The sequence below is a fragment of the Dysidea avara genome, chromosome 12 (assembly GCF_963678975.1).
Source record: "Dysidea avara chromosome 12, odDysAvar1.4, whole genome shotgun sequence".
Classification (NCBI taxonomy): Eukaryota; Metazoa; Porifera; class Demospongiae; order Dictyoceratida; family Dysideidae; genus Dysidea; species Dysidea avara.
Window position 1 is genome coordinate 12,387,564 of NC_089283.1, and position 27,341 is coordinate 12,414,904.

General features: G+C 38.2%; 1 protein-coding gene across 8 annotated transcripts in view; it reads left to right on the top strand.

Annotated features, from left to right (window-relative positions):
• Positions 1-875: 875 nt before the first annotated feature.
• Positions 876-27,341, top strand: part of LOC136240039 (protein odd-skipped-related 1-like) — a 67,584-nt gene continuing 41,118 nt past the window's right edge. For 2 of the 8 annotated variants that reach the window (XM_066030851.1, XM_066030850.1), the window contains exons 1-4: positions 876-957; positions 1,112-1,168; positions 5,798-5,894; positions 25,901-25,997. The gene's annotated coding sequence lies outside the window, so the exon portion shown is untranslated. Of the gene's footprint in view, positions 958-1,111; positions 1,260-5,797; positions 5,895-25,900; positions 25,998-27,341 lie in introns of all 8 variants that reach the window. The other 6 variants (XM_066030855.1, XM_066030853.1, XM_066030854.1 and 3 more) reach the window with 6 other exon arrangements.

Consider the following 27,341-nt stretch of genomic DNA (forward strand, 5'->3'; position numbering starts at 1 on the left):
ACTAGGGATGCATCCACTGTAGGGCTGTGACACATGCTATAGTTTAAAAGAGAATACCTCAGACATGAAAGCAATATGCATACACATTCTTTTTTGAAAACAACTCATTTAAACAGTCTATTAGCTTGTTCCCAGTGTCTACATAACAGTAACAGGGAATGATCTACATACTGGAGGTTGGGAGAATGGGATGATGTGCCATAGACTATGGAATGCTATTTATGAACCTGGTTGTCACGTGACATTATGGGTGTCATGTGACTTCAAACCAACTAAGGTCATGCATGATTTAATTCCAAAGTAATGGTTAGTGGGGATCTATACACCCTGAACTGAGCCCCCAGTCTCAGCCTCCCCTCCTACCACCCGTTTCACACTAATGCATTAGTTAACTTGTTACTTGTTAGTGGAGAAGATAAGGGGGGGGGGGGGGGGGGGGTTGGGTGGGTATCACACTCTTAGTTGTGCCAAATGCTGCAACTGAGTACCTGTATAGCCAGTTTGACTGGTTTTGTGCCCAGGTTTACCTGGTTAGATATTGCCACTATTTGTTGTTTATTTCTACCTTCACATGTGTCTTGTGCATAGCGTACATAATTGTACCTATAGCAACCAGGTAGTCCCCAGTGAACAAGTGTCACCATAGAGACACTTCCAATTTAACCTTTGGCGGTTAAGCTTGTATTATACTGACTATTACACTGACTGCAATGCAATATATAGAGGGACTGTCTAAGTGTGATACGTTAAGCATGCAAGAGTTTGTTACATACTATAATAAAATTAATACACTTTTACATGATAGTGATGATGATGATGATGATGATGATTGATGATTGATGATTGATGATTGATGATTGATGATGATGATGGCAATGATGGCAATGATGATGACAATGATGGCAGTCTAAGGAGGTTGGTGATCACAGTGAAAAGAATGTATCAGCAATCTTCTTGGTTAGTTTTTACAAGTATATTGCCGACTGATAATGTGGCTTATATATTGTATTAGTGTGGCTTTTATATTGTGTTAGTGTGGCTTTTATATTGTGTTAGTGTGGCTTATATTGTGTTAGTGTGACTTATATTGTGTTAATTGCTATCCCACTAGGATCCTGTGAGATTGCTAAAGCCTGAAGTGAGTCACTGACACATTCAGTACTAAAACGTGAGTTATGTAGGTAAAGAAGTTGTGGTCAACACATGTGATAGAACATTCATGACCATGAATAACACCTAACATTGAACAATGGCCAACAGTAAGTGGCTTGGGTGACTTTTGGGTGACTTGTCCATGTTTGCTCTTTTATTAGTTCTTATTATGTGTCTATATTTGTACTAGTTTCTGTGTAGACATTGGACTATGTAGAGACAGGTAGCTGTAGACTTATTTGTGTGCGCACACACACGAACACGTACACATTATATATACGCTGATAAAACTTCTGTAATCTGTATTTATTATATTTTCTGCAATGAAGTTCATTTTGGAATAGCTCCTTGAAAATAGAAAAACCTTATCTTATGTATTCTTGTCTTGTATCAAAGTCCAACATATCCATACCAGGTATGCAGTAAAGTTGGTATGCTCCCTCAAGTTGGCAATGATGTTACATCTTTCGACATGTATACTCCCTTTATTGTGTAGTTAAGCTACTTCTGTAGTATGAGAGAGTAAGAACTTAAGTTGGTGGCTATGGTTACATGACAGACAGTAAGTCTACACTCAATTAAAATTTTGTAGGTGACAGACAGATGGGAGTCATTATGCCATTTAAAAAAGTGTTTGTAGTAATGAAATTATATTTATGAATAAGATTTGGGGATCACTTTAAATACCACAAAGGCTGGCTAGAACTTTGAAATGACAAAAATTGTGTGGTTATACATTCAGCAAACAGTTGTATATAGAGAATCCTCTGTAAATGTCTTTTTTTATTCCGTGCTATATACTATGAAAGTTTTGCTATGCACAATACGTGGAATGGATTTTACATGCATTATAACTTTACTTTATAATGTCATTTACATGTTTTGTATTTTTCATTCTGGTTACATATTTTTTCTTATTAGTTAACTATTTTTGCTATTTTTGTGCATTTGAGAAACCTAAATCATTTTGTTCATTATCAGCTTTAGAGAAATTGTTAATGTAATTAACTGTGTTGGGTAAACTGACTGTGTTGAGATGTTTCTGTCTGAGCCTCCTTAACATTCTTTGCTGCCACTGCAACTACATATGTGTTGCTTTAATGGGCAGTCGTCTCCACCAAGAGACATTACTGGATGGCTTCATCATCTTTTCTCTCAGGGGCTTCTCTAAAGTCATCTGTGCTAACTCATGTATTACACAAGTAGTTGTCAGTTCTTCATTTTAGTCCATTGTGTATTAAAATCATATACTGCAGAGTTTTACTTACACTAGTCAACAGCATCCAAAGTTACCACCACTTTGTAAGAATGACCAGTACTTACAGTATGTGACAAGCACAGTTTATATATTAAACAAGTATGATAATTATGAATTTTAGTTGACTAGGGATCAGATATAGCAATAACATCAGTGAAACAAGGGAGATCACCTATACACCTGCAGCCATACTAGTGCACCTTATGTGTACTTCAGTTATATGGTAATAGGTCATAATTAAAGGAATTAAATTTGTACTATTATGGCTGCAGGTGTAGGTAGTCTTCCTACTTTATTGCTGTGATCTCTACTTAAATTTATAGCACATAATTTTTCCATATACTTGTTTGTTAACATTTTGTACCATAATGAATTGAAAGGAAAGAATGACACCAGACATACTGTATGGGCCATGTTTCCACCAAAAAGTATACTGAGACCGAAAACCAGCCCCACTTCTCCTTCATGACAACTTAGCAGATGTAGTTAAGCTCAAATGTGACCAGATATAACCAGGGCCGCCCAGAGAAATTAAGGGGCCCAGGGCAAAGAGTTAAAGTGGGGCCCTTGACCCAAGTTGTAAGGTGAAGACCAAAAAAAAAAAAAGTACTGTGACTGCTCTATTATAGTATTTAGATCTGACTACTCTATTAGAGTATATCGATCTTTTAAACAGGTATTCAGGGGGGCCTCCTGGGGCCCCTTTCAGGCTGGGGCCCGGGGCAAAATGCCCCAGTTGCCCCCCCTTGTGGGCGGCCCTGGATATAACAATCACACATCAAGTAAAGTCAAACTAACATCACAAGTAGGTAGCTACATTACCATACTATTGGTTTTAAGCCTCAACATTACTCAAATTCCTTAAGAGCGTCTTTTCTGGGTCAGGTGGCAAGCTCAAATAGAGATTTCTTGTCTTCGCAAGGACTTGGATTGACGAGTATACTTGTGGATGGCCTGTTACAGTTAACCACATTTTTTTCTGCTGCATTTCAACCACTATAAAAGGAGCCGGTACGGCCTTGTAGCATCATGTTTGTGACTTCAGTCGTAGTCCCCCTCCATTTTGAAGTCTGTCTGTTGTCCACTCCACTACTATTTTGGGTGTGGATTTGATTTCTTCTGTAAACTGCTACTTGCTTATTTGTGAAACGCTTGGTTTGCTTTTCTGACAATGATATTTTGGTATTGTTCACTTTCTCTGCCAAGTTTACATATTCGCTAACGTTGTGTGTTAGACAGTGAGTGGCGAAAGCATTCCAATCATAGAATATCTTATTACAAACACAACAATTGTGTACTTTTCCCTTTTGTGATGCTTGATATGAGTTAGTACATGGTCACTTCTTGGGAATCGTTTGTTACAAATTCGGCAGCCATAGGATCTTTCTCCTGTGTTAACAACCATGTGTCGTTTTAGGTGAACAGAATAAAGGAACGGTTTTCCACATTGGTCACAATGGAAAGGCTCATATTCTTTTTGGTATTCCCATCCTTGTTGTGAACCACTTGGTTGTCATGACTATTTATTTATTTATTATCAATTTTTATCAATGACGGGTCACACAAAAGGCATAAGCATGTACAGGGTGCTTTATTTGCCTTTAGCTCAGATAGTTTCTGTGGTGGTTCAACAGTCAAGCATAAATCACTTTCTGGAATTGGTTTAGCAACAGAAAGCGCATTAAAATCAAATACATTTTTAGGATTTGTGAGGTCAATGTGTAAGTAACATTCTTCATTCTCACTTGGCAAAGCTGACAGTTGGGTTTCACAATTCATGATGCATGGTTTTCACAATTCATGATGCATGGTTTTCACTGTTAGCTGCATAAAATAAAAATATCATTCATGACAGTATAGCTAGCATTAACCATACCGTATGTCATTGAAGAGCATGAATGTTACAAACATCAGATTTGCATGTGTCTCCACTGTATGTTGGTAAACTTATTTAACTAGGCATAGTAGCAGTTACATTAGTGAATATGTACATGTATGTGTCACAGAAACATTGGAAGTGCACAATATACAGTATGTGTAGAGCAAAGTAAAATGCATCATTGGGTCTGCCAATAGTGTTAAATGTATCCCTAGCCACCTATACATATGAAGAATAGAGGCAAATCTAAAACAATGCTGGGTATATTTTACAAATACTAAAGGTATACTCTCACCTAAAGTTTCCTTTATGTTACGAAGTTTGCGACTCGTAAGTACCTCACAATAACGATTATTTATGCAACACACGGCATGTAAATACTTAGATCACCTACCAGTCAATAGGTGCAGCCATACTAATTAACACCAGTTTCCTTGGTCACAACTAGTTGTGTTTATACCACAAAATATTTGTTCAAGTTATATCTGATGTGTTTGCTAACGATGTCACCAAACAAATTTGTACCAATAAAAAGTTCCAATATTTAGCTAATGTGAGAATTCCTGCTGAAAGTCTTTACCAGCTGCTTTACAGGTCATGACAGTTTGCCTTAATACAGTTCTATATAATAACAAGCTACCATGACCACATGATGATGTGTAGTACTCACATAATAAAACTGTTCTTGGTTGCTTGGGTATGAGACCTTTGTACAGTGGCATACTTGACTCAGTGGCCACTACTGTGTTACAGTATATCTTACCTTTAAGTATGGCTGAAGACTTCAAACCTATAATATTATCTATGTGTACACTCATAACTATACTTCACATTGCCATAAATGGTAAAGCAATGCCTGCTTTAGTTTTAAAAGTCAATCATTAATCAATGTGTATGGACTTATATGGTTTTTGTATGCTACCATATGAATGGGGGTATTTAAGTAATTACATTACAGGGGGGGTTCAGAGGGTTCCATGGAACCCCCCTTTTGAAAGAGCCTCTCTTACTCGAGATACTCTAATAGAGCAGTCAAATTGTGATACTCTAATAGAGCAGTCACAGTAGTCTTTTGAGGAGCAGTGTAGCTATGCATCTAGTTATAAATAAGGAAATATAGTTGGTGAGGGCATCTATGGTGAGAGGCAGCTATTTTAAGCAGGTGATAACTTTTTTTTTGGTCTTCAACTTACAGCTAGCTGAAGTTGCAATTCAAAGTGGAACCCCCCTTTTTAAAAGTCTGGATCCGCCCCTGCATTAGTGTTCACTAATGCTGAGCTGTTTGCTAATGTTGAGCTGTGCATAGTAAGGCTGTGTTCACTAATGTTGATTTTAGTACCAGCATTGTTTATTTCATCTCCACTTTTAGAAGCAAGGCTATGGTATATACACCTTAAATGCAAGTATACCCCACTCACAGTAATGTGCTTTTCATCCTTAAATTATTGTTTCACACTCTAGGGTAGTTTGTTTGCATTTGTAATGTAAAGCATGTTTCTCATATTTAGGACAATGTTCATTTACTGGAAAGTGTACTATTTGGAAGCACAAACCAACTGAATTTGATATATACCATATTACCACCAATCATAAGCATCAACAAGAGTAAGTAAAACAATGAAAGTAGCATACCTGGTACTATTTTGATGAACATGGATGTGTACCAGCTGCCTACATACTATAACTCAGGCTGGTCATAGGCACTTATCATATTCACAATACCATCTGCTGTTGTTCTTTTTCTTTTCTTTACTGATCCCTCCTATATAGCTGGTTAGCAGATTGGATTAGTTAATTTCTTAATGTCATAACTCAATGAAATAAGAGGGGGATTATGTGTTGTGGTTTGCTGTCACATGTATGAATACAATACTACAATAGGAGAGATCAGTTCCTGTTTTAGCTAGCCATGTGTGCCCAGGAGGTAATGGTTACTAATGCTCATCTTGAAAATTGGTTTCTCTATAGAAGTAGTCTTGTTCCCAGTTGTCCACATGCTCCATCACACAAAGGTCCCTTTGCCATGCTTTTGTGTGATCGAGTGCATGGGCAGCTGGCTACTATAGTACTACAGAAGTTGGAATTGTAGTGTTCATGTACCTATGGTAATACTATCTTACATACTAAATACATTAAAATCTTCCTGGCATGTAAAAATGTAGTGTAATTTTGTCAATGATAATTAGGTGTTAGTGGTTATTAGACTTGAGATGGCTTCACTATATTTCATTTTTAGTACAACATATAAGATGGCTTCCTTACCTTATAAGCATAAAAGCTTGAGATGGTCTCTACCTATTACCTCTAATTACACTTTGATATATGAAAACAGAAGTTTGGTCACCACAGAGTTTGTAGCATCTTTGCATGAAAGGTAACAAGACCATGCATGAACAAGTACTTGTATGGCTGGGAAGCCATCACCATGCAAATCTTTTGACAAAACAACATTGCTGGGAGTATATATATATATGTACAAAGTATTTACTCTGACATAGCTTAATTAAAAATTAAAAATGACTTATCCAAAGTATTGATACCTCAACAGTTTAGGCACTTTTATGCACTTACACTGCTGCAAATACATTTCCTGAAAGTATTTATGCATTTTATGCTTTGATCTTGACCTGCCAGGAGACTCTTTTTTTGATTAATGATTTACTATACATACTTCCCAAGCCTTTTGCAAGCACGGCGAGCAACCTGCAGTCATCCAAGCCAATCCAAGTAAAACCTCTACATTCATTTTCTAAATGTTCCCGTTTTATGGGAGGTAACTCTTGTTGCGTGCGTTTAATGGAGAAATCACAGAAAATTCTGTTTAGTAAGTTTACGCATGTTTTTGGGTGTTGTAAGCCAGTTGCATTTTCTAAAGGTTATTGTGGATGTTTTACCAACGTCCTAGATGAGTAAAAAACTCGTCACTATTGAAATCTACTTCAGTTGCATATTTGAAATTTTTATATACCTTGTCTTCACACTGCCATGACATCATAGGTAACAACTTGTTAATTTTCTTTGTCAGCGTCACTATCACTGCTTTATTTGCCATGTTGATTCAACTCTATAATTTTAAAATTGTTTAGAAAGCAGCACTAAGGTACAAAGCTTTCACTTTTACTTCTTTCAACAAAATCGTATTTGGTCTTCTGAAACAAACATATTTGTTTATTACTATGCAGCAATTTTGAAACCATAATGACCCCACATATATGTACCTACATAAAATTAGATCCTTGTGTTAGGTATCCAACCTACGTACATGTAGAACGCGTTACTAAAAAAGACATACCTTTACACATTGTTAGTAGAATTTTCACAATATTATTCTTTGAGTTTAAGTATAACAGACCAATAGTAATTAATTTATTATTAATAACATAGCCATACATATGTATATTCCCACTCTAATACATATAATATGTTAACTAATCATTTGTGACTTAAGGTTCGTACACCGGTATTATTATACAGAGCAATGATCATACACAAATCAATCAATAGTTCAGTTCATGGGTGGGTGTAGGTGGGATAAACATGTTGACATCCCTTTCACCCTTTCACCAGCTTTCAGCCACCAAGGTGGCCTTAGTCATTTATTGATTGTACTTCAGGGGTTCCGGTTCAGTCAACATGTTTCTTTGCATGTTTGTAAAATTATCTCACCATAATCAGCTATTGCTTTAGGCCTATAGTAGAATTTAGTGAAGATGTGTTCACTTTACCATCCTGCTCTACTCATGATCTCCTTCGTGGAGACACCTGACATAGCTGAAGCAGCCCTTGTGGAGTGAGCTGTAAAATACTCATCAATGCCTGTCTCTCTGAGGGATTTCTTAACTCAATGAGCAATAGAAGATGATGAAAGTGGCTTGTGTGGAGGGATAACTGCAAGGAATAGCTTCTGCACTCCGTCAGTTCTCAGCTTGCTTGTGATGGACTCATAAGCTGTAATGCATGCTACTGGGCACAGTTGCTTGTCCTTAAAGGACTTGATCTCCACTGGCTGTAAGCATTGCTCATTATTAGGTTTTGCTTGCTTAGCCAGCCCTACACATGGCAGGACTATGCCATCACTTGTGTACGAGTGGCCTGATAAGGAGAGTGTGACTAAATCAGAACATCTCTGCCCTAGTATTAGTGCTAGTAACATGACCAGCTTTTGAGTCAGCCTCTTCAGAATGAGGCTCTCATTCAGGCCCATCTCTTTCAGGAATGTTAGCACCTTGGATACGTACCAGGTATGAGTATATCCAAGCATTGGTGGCCGTAAGTTAAAAGCTCCCTTGAGGAGTTGAATGACAAGTGGGTGCTGTCCCACTGGGATTCCTTCAACCGGGGATAGTGTTGAGGTAAGCAATAGCAATTTAGGGATCTGTACTGCCTGCCAGCTTCATATTCATCTGCCAGGAAGCTTAATACAGCTGATACATCTGCTGTAAAGGGAGGAAAGCCTGTCTTTGTATACCACATATTCCACTTTCGCCAGGCAGAGTTATAGTTAATGTTGGTCTTACCTCTCCAAGAGGAAATGATAAGTCTGGAAGCATTCTCTGGAATTCTCTCTGCTTTGAGATTTTCCCTGATACCTTCCAGGCAACCAAGGGTGGCTGACATTCTCTCACTGAGCAGTCACAATTCAGTGATGGGGACAGCAGGTCTGGAGTTGGTGGAAGGAGAATTGGGATATCTACTATCATGGTGAGCAGCACTGGGAACCATGGTTGAGTCTGCCAGAGGGGAATGATTAGGAAAATTGTGGCCTCCTCCATCTGGGTCTTCATTAGCACTCTTGAGATTAGGAATCATCGGGGGTGAGCAAATTCTGCTAGTGTAGTCCACTCCTTAGTAAACGTGTCCGTTGCTGTGGCCTCTGGGTCCACTCTCCAACTGAAAAAATTGGAAGCTGTGTTGAGAATCATGTGGCAAAGAGGTCCACTTCCAGCAGCCCCCAGGCACTGTTGATTCCTTGGAATACATCTGGATTCAGGATCCAATCCATCCTGTCTCGGAGATGCCTTGACAGGTAATCTGCTGTGGTATTTACCTTTCCTGGAAGTGTTGAGCTGTAAGCCTCATGTTTCTCTCCATGCACCATGTTTGGTTAAGGCCACTAATCGTGGAGAGTGTGTTCCACCTAGCTTGTTTATGTGGGCCACCATTGTCATGCTGTCAGATTTGATCAGGATGGACTTGACCTCTTCCCTATTCAAAAATGACTTGAGAGCTAGTGACATGGCGAGGAGTTCTAGTTTGTTGATATGGAGTCTCTGCTGCTCCACACTTCAGCAACCTCCTGTTGCTTCTCCCCGACAGAAGGCACCCCAACTGATTGTGGATGCATCTGTTTCTATGGTACACTGAGGAGAAAGGTGAGACATAGTTTGTCCATTCCAATGACCTAAGTTGTTGGTCCACCACCTCGAGTCCTCTTTTGCTTCTTTTGATAGGGTCACCCACCCGTTGTAACCACAGTTGGCCAGTGCTGTGTGTTTGAGGGCTTGCAGGTTTCTATAGTGAAGGGGAGCTGGACAAATGGCCAGGATTGCTGCTGACATTTGCCAATCAGTTGGGCTAAGTGTCTTGCTGAGGTTTCCTCGCTTGTCAAAACCTAGGAAGCTTCTGCCTTTATCTAGTCCAACTTTAACTTTAGGAGCTGTAATTCTTGAAAGTTAAGTCTATGAGGAAGCCCAGATATTCCACCTCCTGTGAGGGTGTCAAATGAGATTGGGGTAGTTCACTAGAAAACCTAGCGCTTCCAGAAGGTCTAGTGTCAGAGTGGTATGTTCCCTTAGAATTGATGTTCATTAGGAGGTCGTCCAGGTAGATTATGTAACAGATACCTCTGTTGTGCAAAGAGGCAACTACCACTCTCATGGCCTTTGTGAACATCCAAGAGGTTGACGCTAGTCCAACGGGAGGCAAACAAACTCAAAATCCTGGCCCTCCCAGTGAAAACGTGGGAATTTGTGGCATTGTTGTTTATCATGATAACCAGGTAAGCATCCTTCAAGTTGATGCGTGTCATGTAATCTTCCTTGTCTAGGAGGTCTCTTACCACATGGATGCCTTCCGTCTTGAGGTGGTTGTACCGGATCCACCTGCTTAGTGGTCTTAAGTTTATTACCGGTCTGTATTGTCCACCTTTCTTGGGTACAAGAAATAGTCTTAAATAGAAGCCAGGGCTGTCCTTGTCCTTGACTAGCTGAATGACCCCTTTCGTCAGTGACCCCTGTACCTCCAAGTGTATCTGTTGCGCCTCTATGGCATTTGTCTTTGAAAGCGGAATGTAGGGTTGTGTTGGTTTCTCTGTAAACTCCAACCGATAAACTGAACCAAGACCCAGGGATCTGTTGTTATTGCTTCCCAGTTCTGCACATGTTCTTGGGTTCTCTGGCCAGAGAGGTCAAAGGTAGTGGAGAGTGTATTCCCACCATTACACCTTTTTACACAACATTACAAACAAAAGTCTTTGCAATCGATCCGGTCACTACGGAAAATACAGATGATCTGTCATAAGTGTTATACATACTGTGGTATTCGAAAGGCACTTGTCAGGCTGAAGCAGTATCTAGCAGTGAAAGAATCAAGCTGTAGCCTTAGCCATTGTTGAGTTATGCTTGTCTGGCAACATTAGTAAGTCAGTCTAGAAAACCTTCCACTAAACAATATTTTTATTAAATTTCACAGTAACCTATTGGAAGCATTTTGGGTTACACTGCAGACACTTTTTGGCTTGTTTATGCCCCAACCAATGCTGCCAAGGTGTCAAGAAGGCATTGTGAAGCTGGTTTCTGAACAATTTTTTTGTGAGAAAGTGCAAACTTCCATGATCCCTATTATGCAGTACTACTATACTGTATGATTATTTTTAATGCATTAACCATTAAACATTTACTGTTGTAGGTAACAGAGTAACACTGACTGGTGTCACAACAAAGGAAATATTGTTGTTTGTTACCATCCATTTAGGAAGTCTGTGTTTGTTGGGAGTCTGAGCTAATGTGGCCAAGAGGTCTTGGGTGGCTCCTCTCCTGCAATAGCTAAATTATGCCTTTTCTTTTCTAAAAGTTAAGCTTAGGAGATTAAGAGATGTATGGTGGAAAGGGTAGCTCTTTAGACAGCTATAGTGGCAATGGTTATTTATTACCAAGAGAGCAGCATCAATTCCAGATTCACAAATTTAAGAACATTGTTGAAGTCAATTTGAGTGTATGTTCTATTAGAGTCACTAGTGTTACCCTGTTTATTTATTTATTGTTTATTTATTATCAACTTTACCAGTTACCAGTATTAAGTGTTATCCTATTACCAGTGTTACTAGTGTCACCCTGTTACCGGTGTTATTAGTGTCACCCTGTTACTAGTGTTACCCTGTTACTAGTGTTACCCTGGTACCAGTGTTACTAGTTGTTACCAGTGTTACTAGTATTACCCTGTTACTAGTGTTACCCTGTTGCTAGTGTTACCCTATTACCAGTGTTACTAGCGTTACCCCGTTACCAGTGCTACTAGTGTTACCTTGTTACCAGTGTTACTCTGTTACCAGTTACTAGTGTTACCCTGTTACCAGTGTCACCCTATTACCAGTGTTACTAGTGTTATCCCGTTACCAGTGTTACTCATGTTATCCTGTTACCAGTGTTACTCATGTTATCCTGTTACCAGTGTTACTCGTGTTATCCTGTTACCAGTGTTACTCGTGTTATCCTTTTACCACTGTTACTAGTATTACCCTGTTACCAGTGTCACCCTATTACCAGCGTTACTAGTATTATCCTGTTACCAGTGTTACTCGTGTTATCCTGTTACCAGTGTTACTAGTGTTACCCTGTTACCAGTGTTACTATATAGTGTTACCAGTGTTACTCGTGTTACCCTGTTACCAGTGTTACTAGTATTACCCTGTTACCAGTGTTATTTGTGTTATCCTGTTACTAGTGTTACCTTGTTACCAGTGTTACTCGTGTTATCCTGTTACTAGTGCTACTCTGTTACCTTGTTACCAGTGTTACCCTGTTACCAGTGTTACCCTGTTACTAGTGTTACCCTGTTACCAGTGTTACTAGTGTCACCAGCTACCAGTGTTACTAGTGTTACCCCGTTACTAGTGTTACCCCGTTACCAGTGTTACTAGTGTTACCTTGTTACCAGTGTTACTAGTGTTACCCTGTTACCAGTTACTAGTGTTACCCTATTACCAGTGTTACTCGTGTTATCCTGTTACTAGTGTTACCTTGTTACCAGTGTTACTCGTGTTATCCTGTTACTAGTGCTACTCTGTTACCAGTGTTACCCTGTTACCACTGTTACTAGTGCTACTCTGTTACCAGTGTTACTAGTGTTACCTTGTTATCAGTGTTACTAGTGTCACCAGTTACCAGTGTTACTAGTGTTATCCTGTTACCAGTGTTACCCTGTTACCCTGTTACCAGTGTTATCGTTCAATGATAACAGTCTTCCAATGAAGTAGTTTATTGTCTTTCTGTGCATTAACCAATCAATAGAAGACTTGTAAGGAGTACTTAAGGTGACCATTTTTGTTTTTCAATAGTTCTACCATAGCTGACTTATGAGGAATTACAGACAAAAATGAATAGACATGGTAACCATACTCTTCAATGATCTAGCTACAATCAACTTCAGGTTTGCTGTAGAAAACAAGACATAGGTCACATAGAAACCGCATCCCTTAATCTATTGCACAATTTACTCGTAACATCCAGAGAAATAGATACTCTAATAAAGCAGTTATTGCCACATGTGTATGACATAGCTATGCTATAACAAAAAAGTTAACAATTAAAAATTATTTATTTAAATATGAAGTAGGTTCCAGCAATACAAAGTGGTGAAACAAGAGATGTGATGAATGATGGTAGCTATTATAACATGGAAAGAACAAATGGTGGTAACATGCCAATGTAGGGATTTCCCACATAGCTATGCTGTAACAGCTTCTATTATTTATATCGCTTGTTTCACCAGCTACTTGTTATTGCTGGAACCCTTAAAATAGCATTTCTAGTAGATACGTATAGATCCCAAAAATTGTCTACTACAGCTACAACTTCTTCTTTCATCCAAAAGGCCACCACATACGTACTCTGATTGTTAAGGGCATGCCAGTGTGTTCTAAGTACTTAGGGGCAGACCATGCAATAATTTTATCAGTGCAAAAGCCTTCAAATAGTTTTGTGACATCTCAATATGTTCCTCTAAGAAAAGTGTCAATGCTAAAAATTAATTCCTTGGTATGGTTTTCTTGTATGAAGGTTACCATGTAATTGAAGATAATAGGAAAAGCCAAATGCAGAAGGCAGGCACTTGTTGGAACCAGAAAAGGTACATGCCACTCATGAGTTCTTTAATTGCAGTGTGAAATGGTGGCTGTGCACTGACCTCTGACTTTGTGACTGTAGTCAGGCAGGTGGGTGGGTGGGCTGGTGGGCAGGCAGGCAAGTAGGCAGTTAGGCAGGAAAATATCTGGCTTTGGCAAGTTTTTCAAATTCAATACCTGGCTGTCTGTAAGTGTTTTCTTGTTTAAATTTGAAATAAGACTATACACAAAAAAAAAACAGCCAAACTGTGAAAAAAGTGTGTGGCCTTGGTGAAAAATTTGCAAAATTAATGGTGGTGGCCAATGAAGCTAGAATTTTAATTTAATTTAATTTGTTTAATGCACATACCTCATAATTGAGTGTTGTGTGCATTTTCATTTATGAAATAAAAACCAAGTAATGTGAATAACTCTGATAGTGGTGGCTCAGTGGTTAAGGATTTGGGTATTCAGTATGGAGGAACTCTAGTAAGTTTTTTTGACATTTTCATGCACTTTTTTACCCTGTGATGACTGTTCCATTAGAGTATCTCAACCCCACAATTTACAATTGTTCGGTTTTTTCTTTGTAACTCTAGCTAGCCTATGTACAGATTAAATTTCAACTAATTTCCATAAGCAGTTTACCCTGTAGCTGTGACAAAACTTCAATCCTATTTTACGAGAATGAATACTCAAAGTACCATGGATATTTATCAGATTCATTGCAGCAAACTTAGTACATGAACTCACCTTTATATGCTCTTTATCTGTACCAAATTTCAAGGTTGTTCTTCTTGAAGGGTCTTTAGGCACCTAGATTATTTTTGCACACTTTGCAAAACTTGTTATAAAACGCAAATGTATAATTCAATAAGAAAAAAATTGAAACTTTGGCTGCTCGTATATCACAAAAGACCGAAGTGAAGTTAGTGTGTAGCCTGACAAACAACTATAATGTAAAATGTGCTTTGGGCATGTAAATTTCATTTTCTTCCTGTCAATATGCACATAGTGTGGCGCATTGGCTTTCTTGGCCACACAACACACTACCATGTGTTTTCATTTCATTAAAAAAAGTTTATGATATTTCTATGATGGCTTTTAATGGCACCATTTTGGTGGGCTCTGTTCAGTTTAGAGTAGAACCCTACTAAACAGTACTACTGTACTGTTTGATATGAGGCTCTTTACTGATTTTAACAGGTCATAGAATATAGATGCTAAGTGCTTAGGTAAATTTTATAGGCCAGCAGGATAACAGCAAAGTGGTCTTGTTGGTACTCTTCATAGATAAATGATCACTACTCTTACAGCCTAGATAGATGGCCAAGCCACTGCATGTAGCTGTCACTCCAAGGCGATTCAGTGATTGACCAAATTGTACAGATAATTGTTGAGAAATGACATGACTCTGAACACAGTGGTTACAGAATGTGATCAATCTTCTTAGTTTGGGAGCTTCCTTATCAATTTGAGAACTAACCACCCAAAAGCTTTCCCCTTTGTTGGTCCAGCAGTTTACTATACTGTTGTCATTTGCAAATATGACAACACTTAAGTACAGGATGCACTCATGTCCTATAGGTGTATTGTAATTATCACAGTAAGGTAAATGGATTTGAAGATATTCCTTTACCAGCAAGATTCCTCTGCTATTCCACACTCAAGTTATCAATAGCCACTTTTCTCAGCAATAGCATCACAAGAGTAGGAATCAGTTCCAAATTGTAAATTCCCGTCATCAACACTTTATAATGTTGTAGCTCTCCCACCATCTATAATTTGACTTTCAATCCACAGAATTGTATGAAAGATTTGTAACTAAGGCATGACATATATCGACATAGATATTACATGAGCAAATACAGGCCCATAATTGCATGTCCCTATTTGACATAGTAGGCAATGACAGAATAGGCTTAAGGGGTGGCTCCAGATACAAATAAATATTTGGTATTTTATTTCTTAGGTTTAACCATGTTTCATTCTGTATTATCTAATGTTAGAATTGCAGTCATGTAAACTGCTCTATATGGATACAAGTAATTATCTGTTAGCTAGAAAAATATCCTACGAGTTATAAAAAATACTTCTATAGAAATTATCAAACTGTCTCTTGAACTGGCTTAGTGTGGGTGTTGTGACCACTTCATATGGAAGCTTGTTCCAACCTCTGACTAATAGTGTGAGCTCTTCCATATCGTGATATCTGAATATCTTAAATGGGTGACCTCACGTATTGCTGTAAGTTGGAAAAATAAAAAGATTGACTAGTGTGAAAATCATGAATGTTATAGAAAATACTGTAAACTGTAATCATATCACCACGTCACTGTTTTGTTTTCTTTTTGCAAGGAAACATTTAATCGAGGTCCATCTATTCCATATGCTCTAAGTTTAATCAGCAGTCCCTTATGTGGCGCAGAGTCAAATGCTTTTTGGAACTTAAAGTATATTACATCCACAGAATCTCCATGATCTAGCAGCACCTCTAACCAATATTCTGTTGCACACAATAGCTGAGTCATGCATGAACGTTTGGGAAGAAAACCATGCTGCTCCTTAGAAAACAAGTTGTTTTCCATCATGTGGCTGACAATGTTATCTTTATAATAATGATTCAAATGCTTTACACACTGTGGATGTGAAGGGGTCTATACTTTCCAGGCTGGTGATGGTCTTCTTTTTCATAAACAGGTATTACATTAGCCACTTTCCAGTCTTGTGGAAGACAGCTTCTGTAAATGATATATTAGGAGTACAGAGTTGCTCATTTCTCATATCTGGTCTGAAATCAACAACCTATCAAGAATACGACATTTATTGTTTATCTATTACTTGTTGAGTTGGGATATTTGCATTTGGTAAAGGCATTGACCTTGAACTATTAATTGCTAAACTGAGCAAATGAGTAGTATTGCTGGTGTTGGGTAGGGTCACTTTTTGCGATGAAAAATCCTATACAGTAAAATTCAGTCTGTTTTGATGGAGGGAGGTTGACTAGCACAGAACTTATGATGGCAAGTTAATTCCCCAGAATAATCATTTTCCCAAAAAGCTACTGGAAAAAGCACCAGTGACCTCAATAGGACCTCTAGCAACCCCCCCAAACAAGATAGTTTAGCATAAATTGATCCATGTAATAAACGTGATCCTGGGGTGTTTCATAACAACTGAGAGCATCCAAACACATCCTTTGGATATCCTTCAAAACTACATCATCCACTGCACTTCAGCCCATAAAATGGCCTATAGCTAGGAGTTAACAAATAACTGAAAAACAGTTGCCACTCATCCTCGCCAAATTGCCTAACCAGCACAGATGATGCTGCAACAGTAGCAAACCAATAGACCAGTTCATTTAAGAAGCGGAAGAATGCAATTAATTTTAATTGCGTGTACGTCACAACTGGATGCTGCGGATACTCAAAAAAATACATTACGACCATTGGGAAAACGATGATGCGCGGACTTCAAGCTGTCATATTTCAGAAACTATATGGAATTCTCAATTTCTGTTTAGCCACAAGAAATCTGTAGTCTTAGCGACGAATTTCAGTTCTTGTCCGACATCAATACGATAAAGGAAAGGTAAAATATAACGCGATGAATTCAGAAAACAGTCGATCCGCTGCCACGTTCAACGCGGAGATGGTTGTACTCACTGAAGATGATATTCCAGGGGCGAAACTTCACAAACCCTTCGAGAGGCACAAAGTTACTGCACTACGTTGGTGGCTCTTATGTGGCTTACAAGCCACCAGTAAAGGTAGCCATCACTATACGAAGGATGAAGTTATGTATACAGTGATTCATAGGCGAATTCTTGGTTGGCCGTTATACGTGTTAATGCAGACCACAATTCATACATTTGTATGGGAAAATATTTGGGACCTCGTGACCATGGCCATTATGCAAAAGTGACCGCTTAATCCAGGTGACCGTGACACAGGTTCCACTGTACTTGCTTTTTGCAGACAAACCTTCCTGTAATGCATTATCTATGCTATATATATATATATATATATATATGTACCACTCTGCGTGGGCAGTTCAAAGGCACCGCCAGTGCCATAATTTGTATATTGCACTGCTGCAGACCGTAGCGAGTGCATTATAACTTATAATGCACTGGTTGCGGTTTTGTAGACCACAACGAGTGCATTATAAGTTATAATGCACCGACCGAAGTGCAATATACAGATATTGCACTGGCTGCGGTTTTGTGCAGCATAGCACAAGTGCCGGTGGCGAAGACCACTACGACACCTCACCTAATAGGTGGAAAGACACTTCACAGATCACTCGAATTCTTTTATAGCCTGACATGTAAAGGTCGATTGTGGGCCATAACGTCACCAATACGTATAATGTTTACAAGCAGCCAATGGCGATCAAAAAAGCCAACGCAGGTGGCCACAACTCTAGTCTACATATATATAAACGTACTGATACACCTTACTAGTCTGGTGCCATCTTAGCTCAGATTAAACTGTAGTCCACTTCAACAATGACTCAATAAAACAAATATATTCTAAATAATACTTACCTTTACGTTCGATTGTGGTGACCAGTTTTGTCATGCCACCAGATTCAAGTTTAGCCAGTGTGAATAGTAAGAATTAGACTAGTATTGTTTATTAGTTAGGTTTTGTTTATTTAAACCGTCTATTTAGCTGCTTTTTTTCGCTCGAGAGAATCACTATGGCGATTAGTCTGGTGTTTAGTCTATATAGCACGCTGGCGTGCTGAGCACTACATGATGAGAGTCGAACAGCGAATGCAGGTTAGTGATATAACCCATAGCGTACTAGCTTTCAATATCTCAGGTGGCTGCAGTACTGCAGGGGGAACGTCATCGCAACGTCCGGCTTGGTTACCCACAATCAATGTTAGAAACCTGGCCTTTATAAGTGTTACAGCTGTCTTGTGAGACTCTCCCCACCTATTAGGTGAGTAGTACATAACAGTTATATAACATGCACTCGTGCTCTGCCTGTATAAATGCACTTGCCTTCGGGCCTAACGGCCCTCAGGCTCGTGCATTTATATCAGGCAGAGCACTCGTGGCCGTTGTATAACTATATAATATAAATATAAATGCAGGGCTAGTTTGAGACTTGTAAACTTTTTTAATCATGGCTCTGTTTTTAAAGAAAATAAACTGTGTTCCATCTGGATTACTATTTGGGTCAACCAGTGCATTGATACTTACAACCCTAGCCTAAATGTCTCCATCAGTTTACCTTTACCACCTAGGAGCTGAGTCGTAGGCGTTCTTCAGAATAAATGGTGTAAAAAGGAAGCTGTTGTGCTCCTTGGCCTTTTCACAACTGATGTACTTACAAGCTGCTTTGGTCTTCACCGAAAGTCTAGCTATGCTCCTGATCAGAAACCAGTCACCAAAAATCCTGGAGCCGCCTATGGAGTAGAACATAGTAGTTGCATAGGCTAGTAGTTGTAAAGTGGTCTAATAACAACAAATGAAGTGTAACTGGTCATTAAAAGCAGTGGTGGGACATTAACAGGGACATTCATGTGATCTTGGTCTGACATAGCTTATAAAAATATACAAGGCCAAATGTAAGGAAAATTAGACATTTTAAATTTGTGTAGGGATCACAGAAAGAAAAGCTATGAAATAAGGGAGGTCATCTATACCTGTAGCTATATTAGTTCTGTGCTTTAGTCATTGGCAGGCTGAAGTAGGAATTAAATGTCAGCTAGTATAGCCACAGGTATAAATGACCTCCCTTGTTTCATTGCTTTTTTCTGTGATACCTACTCAAATGTAAAATTTCTAATTTTTCCTTACGCTTGTTTGTTTTAATTTTTGCAGTAGCACAATTCATTACCATTGGATACCACATCAAAGGAAATAATGATCAATTACATTAATCGTGTGACTGAATGCACTCCCCAAACATCAATTCAATAACTGAAATGCAAAAATGCTATTCCAGTTCTTTTTCAGTTGTACTCCACCCATTACACAGTGACAGTACAAGAAGTGCCTCTGCAATCAATCCAGTCATGCTATGGAAAATAAAGTACTGAAGCTATGCCACAATCTACCACCTGTGTGGTAGTGGGAAAGAAATAGGACAAAAAAGGAGGACAAAGGTACATCCATGATGTATGTATGTGGCTGCTGTAGCTGGTGAAAAGGCATGTCTCAGGCCAAAGCGACATTGAATAGTGAAGAAATCAAGCCCATAGCCTTATCCATAGTTGAGCTATGCTTGGCTGGAGGCATCAGTCAGTCAGTCAGTCAGTCAGTCAGTCAGTCAGTCAGTCAGTCAGTTAGTAGAAAATTCAAAAATAGAAAGGGTTTTGGGGTTGCTTCTGAAGACATTTATGGGCTTGGTTATGCATAGCAATCCATGACGTACTACCATTGTAATAAACACTTATGTTAAAGGAAAAAAATTCATTCCTCCTGGAGGAAAATTGAGTGTGGCACCTGACTAGATGTTGGGTGGCCTGCAGTTCAAATGCTAGGATTGGAGGGATTTTTCCTTTCTTTGGCTCATTTTTCTGTTTCACCTTATTAGCTATGTCAAAGTTTTCAAGTCCTGTTCATTAGGTTAGGTAACTCAAAAGCTGCAGCACAAGTTGCTGTCAGACTTTCAGTGCTGGACACTGTAAAGCAGTAATAACAATAATAATACCGTATGATACTTAGAAAGGGTGGTGAATAGTGAGGATTTGATGTGATGTTCTGTCAGTAAGTTATATAACATTATGAAATGAGGCCTTTTAACTCATGTGACATCATAGTGGCATGCACATATGTATTACTTACATACAGATTTGTCTGGTATGTGTATACCCTTAGCCCTTATATATATATACTGTGTATTAGTATCAATAGTATGACTATTATTAATACTTAAATGTGCAGTCTATATTGTTGACAGACAGTTTGTGCATTTCCCCAAAAACCAAATAGCTAAGTTCTATTATTATGGCGTTATCAATTATTGGGGTTAGTAGTTAGGAACACCAGTAACATTGGTTTGTTTGTTGTTCTGCCTAAGTGGCGCTCACTGACCGCATCATACTACTACCACCTAGATGCTTACTGTACCGCCTAGATGACGTTCACCGTACCGCCTAGATGACGCTCACTGTACCGCCTAGATGGCACTCACTGTACCGCCTAGATGGCGCTCATTGTACTGCCTAGGCGGCACTTATGTATTCTTAAGAATGTAAATGCGGTATTCTCTACATAGCATTCTTGATGAAATTCATGATCTCGGTCCTTTGTAGCCGTTTATTTTACCACTAGATTAACTAATTTAATTGCCACAACTTTTGGGGGAATACATTACTTTCCATGGCTTTAAACATCTGCTTCGTCTCAAAACCACAGATACCATTACAAGACCCTTTATGTGCAGTGACATTCTGATTACCCACTGGATGATAATGTGTGACATATACAGCAACAGTACATGAAGCCAGCACTGGTTAAAGCCCCACCACCACAATTTTCAAACACAGATGTTGCATCATAATCATACTATGTACATTAATTTAATATCACTCTATATTTGGGTGGCCTGCCTAGACTATTGACTAGCACCTCTCTATTATATATTATGCTGTTAAACTCACATAAAATATTAGTTTTGTCTTCACAGTTCAGTTTAATTCTACTTGCTGTATCATAAATCATGAAAATCTTAACACTGAGAATAATGTTTTAGTAATGTGATTGGGTTATCAACCATATGGACACGAAATACAAAGTTGAGATACTGTAACACCAGCACAAAGTTGCCACACCATCACACTAACAATTCCACAATAACCTTCAACTTGTATGGTCTGCTTTTAGCAGTTGGTTTTCTGACAGGTCTATAACTGTTCAGATATGTTCATGGCTCAGCAGGCCTGGATAGGATTGAAACATCATGATGGATGAAATGCTGAATGTGTTAGCTACACATATAAACTGTCCCTGACAGACTGTTGTATGTTTGGCATTAGGTCTTCTAATATCACCCCTGTCTACATATTTTAATGCTCATCCATCACCCTACCCTCACTCCCACCCCCACTCATGTTTGCTAATCTCAAAACAACTATTTAAATCACAAGAAACACTATTGGAATTATCTTGGCTACTAGACAGCCATCTCCATCTATGGTGGAATTCCATGCATGTACCTGGCAGGACTGGTGAGCTATAATGTGAGCCCATAGATCTTATCCAGTGAATATCATAGCATACTGTACCTTCTTACAACTTAGCTGAAGTGTGTGTATGAAGATAGTGTTAATAGTGAAAAGGCCTAATACAACTTAACTATAATTAAAAAAATAGCTGTAACATTACACAATCAAGTTACCTATAGCTACATTGTTAACTCCCTCTGTTGAGAAGATGTCCCATCTTGTACCTAATGAACTCATCGGAAGAAGATGATCAAGTCACCACTGGGTCTGGCATTTTTTTCTACATTCTTCACATTTTAGTTACATGTTTCTGACTCCCTGTATTCACAGGCTTTAAGCCTTCTCACAGGTCCCCCTAGTGTGATATCGGGTAAGTAGAATTCTAGGAAAACGGGAACGGAAAGCAGAAACGGGAACAACCAGCAGAAATTGCCTGATAAAAAGGTCATCATGCCATTATAAAGGTTGGATTTTATCGCACAACGCTTATTTGCAGCATTGTTGGATTCTTCCGCTAAAATGATCGAAACACTCTAATAGAGCAGTCACCTGTAGTAAAATACTCCAATAGAACAGTCAAAAAATGTTTTGTTGCCTATCCCACCAGAGACCTACATTGATGGCCTGTGAATTGATGGGCTATAGCTGTCATAGATTAAGTATATAGACTAGCTGAGTCATCAACATTAAAAGTTAGCTACTCCTTGAAACTATAAATTTATACCAATATAGCACATAATTAAAAGTTTACAAAAGGATTCTAATTAACTTACAGTAACTACATATAGATGAGGGAAGTTGTACCTGCAACCTCATGAAAATGTCACATGATGGGCATGTGGCAGCTGAAGTATGTGTAGGTGCATGGCTCCAATGAGGAGACTAAAGGACTATATAAGCAGTCATGGGGATCTTGGAGCCAATTTCAGTTTGACAAGTATACTAGTGTTGCATGCATACTCCCATCATATGTGACCGGGCCTGCGATAATAGGGCATGTGGGCACATGATTTTTGTCTACTTTTTCACACTTTCATCACTCATAACGTTTTGTACCATTATGCTATGGTGTTGCAATTTTCAGCACTTAGTAAGCATTTCATTGGCATAATGATGCAAGTCACAGAATGGAAATATACTTTTCCAGTAATGAGATATGACCAGTAGAGTGATGGGGTGTAGTTTGTGCCCACATGCCCTGTTTTCGCAGGCCCGGTCACATATGACTTCTTATCTGGAAGCAGTATAGGTGCAGTTTTCAAAACCTATAATAGGCACTGCCAGTTAACTAGAGTACTTTGTGAATCTCAATTTTCATATCAGTATTATTTTAATGTTTAATAGTTGAATATTCTAAAAATTTATGGTTTCAAAAGAGTAGCTAACTTTCAATGTTAATGACTTACCTAGTCTATACACCTAATCTATGACAGCTATACCCCATCAATTCACAGGCCATCAATGTGGGTCTCTGGTGGGATAACTAACAAAACATTTTTTGACTGCTCTATTGGAGTATTTTACTACAAGTGACTGCTCTATTAGAGTGTTTCGATCATTTTAGCGGAAGGATCCAACAATGCTGCAAAGAAGCATTGTGCGATAAAATCCAACCTTTATAATGGCATGATGACCTTTTTATCAGGCATTTTCCGCTGGTTGTTTCCGCTTTCCGTTCCCATTTTCCTAGAATTCTACTTACCCTGTGATATCATTCACAGAAAAATTTCTTGTTGGGTATCTACTGTATGAGATGTAGTCATTAACGTGGTATTAGTCGACTATATAGGCGTCATCATCGTCGTCAGTAGTTGCAGATTGTTGTGTTCCTGTGTGGTTGAGCTACCGTTTGTTGTAATTTGTTGAGAATACATGGGTCAAAACACACCAATTTTTGCATTCTTGCGCTGTATAGGTGTTGTACAGAGTTGATCAAAGCCTTGTTGAATCTTTCTACCAGTCCATTGCATTACAATAATAGGGAATTGTTCTAGTCCTTAATGCTTCATGTATCAACTGCAATTCAAATTGTCTCCCCTGATAAGTGTAAAGTTGTTCAGTTACTGATAATCTTTAAAAAAATCTGGTCAGTTTGGATATTAAACTGTACATTCTGCAGATGGTGCCAACAATGATTACAACTGCCGGTAACTACCTCTTTAAGGGTAACACTTTTTTTTTGGCTTAGTAAAGAGTTGGCTTGCATGAGCGATAAAATGTTCAGATCCTCTGCATAGCGTAGCAGACTGCACCATTTTTGACACATTTTTATCACTGGGCTCATTCTGTGGTACATGTTATACATTGCAAACTAATTTTGATGTAAGATTCTACTTGATTGCACTGTTGATGACTTTGCATATTATCCTTGGGCAATGCTGTGTACCTTAAAAATATGTTGAATATATATGGGCCCTAGGAAAAAATATTACAAACACAACAATTGGTACTTTTCCCTTTTGTGATGCTTGATATGAGTTAGTACATGGTCACTTCTTGGGAATCGTTTGTTACAAATTCGGCAGCCATAAGGTCTTTCTCCTGTGTGAACAACCATGTGTCGTTTTAGGTGAGCAGAATAAAGGAACGGTTTTCCACATTGGTCACAATGGAAAGGCTTCTTTTTGGTATTCTCATCTTTGTTGTGAACCACATGTGTGTCATGACTATTTGCCTTTAGCTCAGATAGTTTCTGTGGTGGTTCAACAGTCAAGCATAAATCACTTTCTGGAATTTGTTTAGCACAGAAAGAAAGCGCACTAAAATCAAATACATTTTCAGGATTTGTGAGGTCAATGTGTAAGTAACACTCTTCATTCTCACTTGGCAAAGCTGACAGTTGGGTTACACAATTCATGATAATGGTTTTCACTGTTAGCTGCATAAAATTAAAATATTATTTATGACAGTATAACTAGCATGAACCATACTGTATATCATTGAAGAGCATGAATGTTACAAACATCAGATTTGTATGTGTCTCCACTGTATGTTGGTAAACATTCTTAACTAGGCAATAGTAGCAGTTACATTAGTGAATATGTACATGTATGTGTCACAGAAACATTGGAATTGCACAATATACAGTATGTGTAGAGCAAAGTAAAATGCATCATTGGGTCTACCAATAGTGTTAAATGTATCCCTAGCCACCTACACATATGAAGAATAGAGGCAAATCTAAAACAACACCGGGTTATATATATTACATAAAGATATACTCTCACCTAAAGTTTCCTACAAGTTACGAAGTTTGCGACTAGTAAGTACCTCACAATAACAATTATTTATGCAACATGTAAATACTTACGTCACCTACCAGTCAATAGGTGCGGCCATACTAATTAACACCAGTTTCCTTGGTCACGACTAGCTGTGTTTATACCACAAAATATTTGTTTAAGTTATATCTGATGTGTTAGCTAACGATGTCACCAAACAAATTTGTACCAATAAAAAGTTCCAATGTTTAGCTAATGTGAGAATTCCTGCTGAAAGTGTTTACTGGCCGCTTTACTTAAGGTCATGACAGTTTGCCTTAATACAGTTAGTTCTGAGTTGCCATGACCACATGATGATGTGTCGGGATGCTGTAGTACTGATTCATACATATAATAAAACTGTTCTTGGTTGCATGACTGATTTTTGGGTATGAGACCTTTGTACAGTGGAATACTTGACTCAGTGGCTACTAATGTATCTTTCCTTTAAGTATGGCTGAAGACTTCAAACCTATAATATTATCTATGTGTACACTCATAACCATACTTCACATTGCCATAAATGGTAAAGCAATGCCTGCTTTTTTAGTTTTAAAAATCAATCATTAATCAATGTGTATGGACTTATATGGTTTTTGTATGATCACATAGCTATGGGGTGTTTAAGTACATTAGTGTACACTATAATGTTGAAACTGAATAATTTTAGTAGTAGCATTGTTTATTTCATCTCCACTTTTAGAAGCAAGGCTGTGGTATATACACCTTAAATGCAAGTATACCCTACTCACAGTAATGTGCTTTTCATCCTTAAATTATTATTTCACACTCTAGGGTAGTTTGTTTGCATTTGTAATGTAAAGCATGTTTCTCATATTTAGGACAATGTTCATTTACTGGAAAGTGTACTACTTGGAAGCACAAACCAACTGAATTTGATATATACCATATTACCACTAATCATAAGCATCAACAAGAGTAAGTAAAACAATGAAAGTAACATACCTGGTACTATTTTGATGAACATGGATGTGTACCAGCTGCCTACATACTATATAACTCATAGGCACTTATTATATTCACAATACCATCTGCTGATGTTGTTTTTTTCTTTTCTTTGCTGATCCCTCCTAGCTGGTTAACAGATTGGATTAGTTAATTTCTTAATGTCATAACTTCAATGCAATAAGAGGGGGATTATGTGTTGTGGTTTGCTGTCACATGTATGAATACAATATTACAATAGGTGAGATCAGTACCTGTTTTAGCTAGCCATTTGTGCCCAGGAAGTAATGCTCATCTTGAAAATTAGTTACTCTATAGAAGTAGTCTTGTTCCCAGTTGTCCACATGCTCCATCACACAAAGGTGTAATCGAGTGCATGGGCAGCTGGCTACTATAGTACTATAGAAGTTGGAGTGTTCATGTACCTATGGTAATACTATCTTACATACTAAACACATTGAAATCTTCCTGGCATGTAAAAATGTAGTGTAATGTTGTCAATGATAATTAGGTGTTAGCAGTTATTAGACTTGAGATGGCTTCACTACATTGCCTTTTTAGTACAACATATTAAGATGACTTCCTTACCTTATAAGCATAAAAGCTTGAGATGGTCTTTACCTACCTCTAATTACACTTGATATGTGAAACAGAAGTTTGGTTGCCACAGAGTTTAGAGCATCTTTGCATCAAAGGTAACAAGACCATGCATGAACAAGTACTTGTATGGCTGGGAAGCCATCACCATGCAAATCTTTTGACAAAACAACATTGCTGGGAGTATATATATATATGTACAAAGTATTTACTCTGACGTAGCTTAATTAAAAATGACTTATCCAAAGTATTGATACCTCAACAGTTTAGGCACTTTTATGCGCTTACACTGCTGCAAATACATTTCCTGAAAGTATTTATGCATATTATGCTTTGATCTTTGGAATATCTTGACCTGCCAGGAGACTCTTTTTTTGATTAATGATTTACTATACATACTTCCCAAGCCTATTGCAAGCATGGCGGGCAACCTGCAGTCATCCAAGCCAATCCAAGTAAAACCTCTACATTCATTTTATAAATGTGCCTTTATGGGAAGTAACTTTTGTTGCATTTAATGGACAAATCACAGAAAATTCTGTTTAGTACATTTACGCATGTTTTGGGGTGTTGTAAGCCAGTTACATTTTCTAAAGACTATTGTGGAGGTTTTACCAAAGTCCTAGATGGGTAAAAAACTCGTCACCATTGAAATCTACTTCAGTTGCACATTTGAAATTTTTATACACCTTAATTGTCTTCACACTGCCATAACATCAT